The 3,387-nt window shown below is 45.4% G+C and overlaps 1 pseudogene; it reads right to left on the reverse strand.

Annotated features, from left to right (window-relative positions):
- Positions 1-1,523: 1,523 nt before the first annotated feature.
- Positions 1,524-2,877, reverse strand: LOC123464008 (annotated as a pseudogene).
- Between the last annotated feature and the right edge of the window lie 510 nt (positions 2,878-3,387).

Raw genomic sequence — 3,387 nt, forward strand, 5'->3', positions numbered from 1 at the left:
GCATGAGCATAGGGTGGATATCACCTCCTGGCTAACTTCAGGTGGACCACAGCAACAGGAGAGTGTGCCAAACACTGGCAAGGAGAAACTGATCATAATACCCATAAGCCCACCCCCAACAATACACTGCCTCCAGGAGGTGTTAATTCCCAAATCTCCATCAGCTGGGAACCTCTCATTCAGAACACCTAAGTTTATAGGGGATACCTGAATCAAACCACCACACATCCATTATAACCACAACAAATGTTGCAATAATGTTGGAATCTATGTCAAGCTTCTTTCATTCTCTACTGGACACATTCTGAGTAATGTGACCCACCATCACTGCTTTACTTGGCATTTATTTTCAAGTGATTATGAAAGGTCTATGCCAAGCCCAACCCTTCTCCCAGGAATCTTGACTCTCATATATGCCTGTTTGTATCTCCATTGGGATGTCTTACAAATGCCTCAGACCTTACATATTATACACTGTATTTATGCTATAACTGAGTTTCTAATTTCTACTTACAGACATGCTTAAAATTCAAATACTTCCTGTACTTCTTTATGCTCAAGTTGAACATCTTTCTTTCTCAAAAAGCCTTATCAATCTATTTGGTTGAAAATAAATGAGAAATTTTAGTATGAGCTTTGATTTTTCTTCTCCCTTCTTTTAACCAATGGTGAAGAACCCTACATTCTATGCCCTAATTATCTCTTAATCTATTCCCTTTTCTTTAACCCACAACCACTATTACTATCATCCTTCATGCAGATTACTTAAATAGCATCTATGATCACCTTTACTACCACTATTCATTCTATACAGATGAAAATGTAATATATTGTTCTGCTATACTCCTGCCTAATATTTTTTTCAAGGTAGGGTCTCACTCTGGCCCAGGCTGACCTGGAATTCACTATGTAGTCTCAGGGTGGCTTCAAACTCATGGATAACCTCCTACCTCTGCCTCCTGAGTGCTGGGATTAAAGGCATGTGCCACCACGCCTGGCTTTTCCTGCCTAAAAATTTAAAATGTTTTTATATTATTCTTGGATTCAAAATTCTTACTGATCTTGATATATTTTGCTCTATCTTTATGACTTCCCTGTATTAGTTGTTCATTGTACACACACATCATATATGTTTTAAAAAAGTTTACAAATACTTGCTAAGTACTGGGAACCACAGTGGACATATTTCTGCTATATAGCACAGGTCAGTTCTTTGGAGATTGTGCTCTTTTGTATGTATATGTGTTTGTGGTATGTGTATTTGTGGACATGTGTGTGTATTCATATAGATGCCAGAGGTCAATGATGGGTGTCTTTCTCAATTGCTCTTCTACTTTACATTTTTTAAAAAATTTATAAGTAGGTGCTATATTTCTTACAACTTATTGAGATACACACACACAAATTCTACTTGTTTATAAAGCAGAGAATAAAAGCCAATATCCAGAACTGCCAGATTAATTCACTGCCTTGTACATCCACTGAAAGGAAAACGAAAGCATCTCTTCAGTAGTTCACCCTTTTCAGGATGTTACTGTGCAGATCCTTAGAGGCTTAGGGTTAGCACTAGTGTTGAAATAAGGCCAAAGCGCGCCTTTCCTACAATCATTGAGCGTACAGAGAGGAGACTGATCATTCAAATTGTAAAAGGACACCTCACCAATTTCAGAGTCTAAAAAAATGCCAATCTTACTGGGTGTTACTTTGGGCAGAATATTCATTTTCTTAGGGCCCAATGCAGCATACACAGTCTGACTGTACCGCCCAACCCCCCATATTTCATCCTGCACGTGTCGGACATGACTCCTCCTGGGAAAAGTCTTTATGCAAACCCCCAGGATCCACTCCGGCTTGCTGCTCACATCGACCTCCCAGTACTGTCTGCCAGAGTGGTACCCCTGGGAACCCAGGACAGCTGGGGAATAGAATCTTCTGGGGCTATGAGACACTTTTCGCATCTTTCCATATCGCACGGTCTTTCTCTCTTCCGAGATGGTAAGTTTATGGTGCGCTGTTTTAGGATCCAGCGTCACGTCTACTTTAAATTGCTGGATAATTCTGTTCAGGCCAGAAAACTGTGGAAGAAGCTGATGACCATAATCTCTGATTTTGAATGAGCAGGTTTCTGGGCATTTTAAGCTTTCAAACCTGTGGTACAGAATCTTGACGTGGTCTAGTAACTCGCGTTCCGGCTTATCACTCCTGCCCTGCACCTCCCTCAGCAGGGCCTCCAATGCCAACGCATGATCGGAAAACGTTGTTAAGTTTCTGTTTAATTTTGCTGAATTAGCTTCCCCTTCATCTTCCAGTTGCCTAAGGAACCTTTTGTGCTCATTTTGGAGAAACAGCCTAAGTTGGTCAAATTCAGACTCCATTTCTCCTCTTTTACGTTTTACCATTTTCTTGAGCTCCAGCGACTTTCTCTTCTGCATGGTGATCGCCTTTTCCACGGGCTCCACTTTCTCCCCCCATAGCTCCACGTACCGCTGGAACTGCTCGGCCCACAGAGGGCGCCCTCGCTACGAGCCCGCCAGGGTGCTGCGTGCGCGTGGTGGGGAGGCTGCACTGCAGACAGAAAGCTTCTAGCTCCTTCTGACCAACCTCCCGCCTTTTCCTCTTGCTTCTCCTTCTGGGGAGGAGCTTGGCAGCTTCGGTCAGATTTGCCAGTTGGTGATTACTTGAGAAGTCCTTTTCTGGACAGTGAAAGTGGCAAGAAGGGCAGGGAAAACTGCCCTGTAGGTCCTTCCAGGAGGCACTGATGCAGGACAGACAGAAGTTATGCCCACACTTGATGGTCACTGGGTTTGTGAAGTACTCGAGACAGACAGGGCAGCTGGCCTCGGCCTGGAGGTCTGCCAGGTCCGCTGCCAACTCCATTGAGGCTTCCACACCGGCTCCTTGCAGCTGCTGACGACCCAGCGAGCACTGGATGTCCCCCCTGGACTGTGGCGATGGACTGGTTTGCAGCGTCGGCACCTTGATGTCAGCCTCTAAGGGTGTGGTTAGCTCTCTTGCCCTCAGCACCAGCCCACTGGCTGTCGGCACTTCTTAGCTGGGCTTCTGCGCATCCCACTCTAGGCTCTCCAGCGAAGTTGCATGTCCAAGAAAACGAGCACTTCCTGTCGCGGGTGGCAGCAGGCTGGGACTCGAGAGGGCGGGTGGCACGCGAGGACCCTCTCCGACCTTCTCCTCTCCTGGTAGAGCACGGTCGTCTCCTACTTTACATTTTTGAAACAGGGTCTCTTGCTATACCTAGACTCACCAATTTGGCAAGACTAGCTGGCCAGCAAGTCCCAGGCATCCTCTTGTCTTGGCCTCCCCAGCACTGGGTATGGGAGCATCACTAAACCCTACATGTTCTGTGGGTGTTAGAGATCTGAATTTTGG

Source organism: Jaculus jaculus, chromosome 1 (genome assembly GCF_020740685.1).
Source record: "Jaculus jaculus isolate mJacJac1 chromosome 1, mJacJac1.mat.Y.cur, whole genome shotgun sequence".
NCBI lineage: Eukaryota > Metazoa > Chordata > Mammalia > Rodentia > Dipodidae > Jaculus > Jaculus jaculus.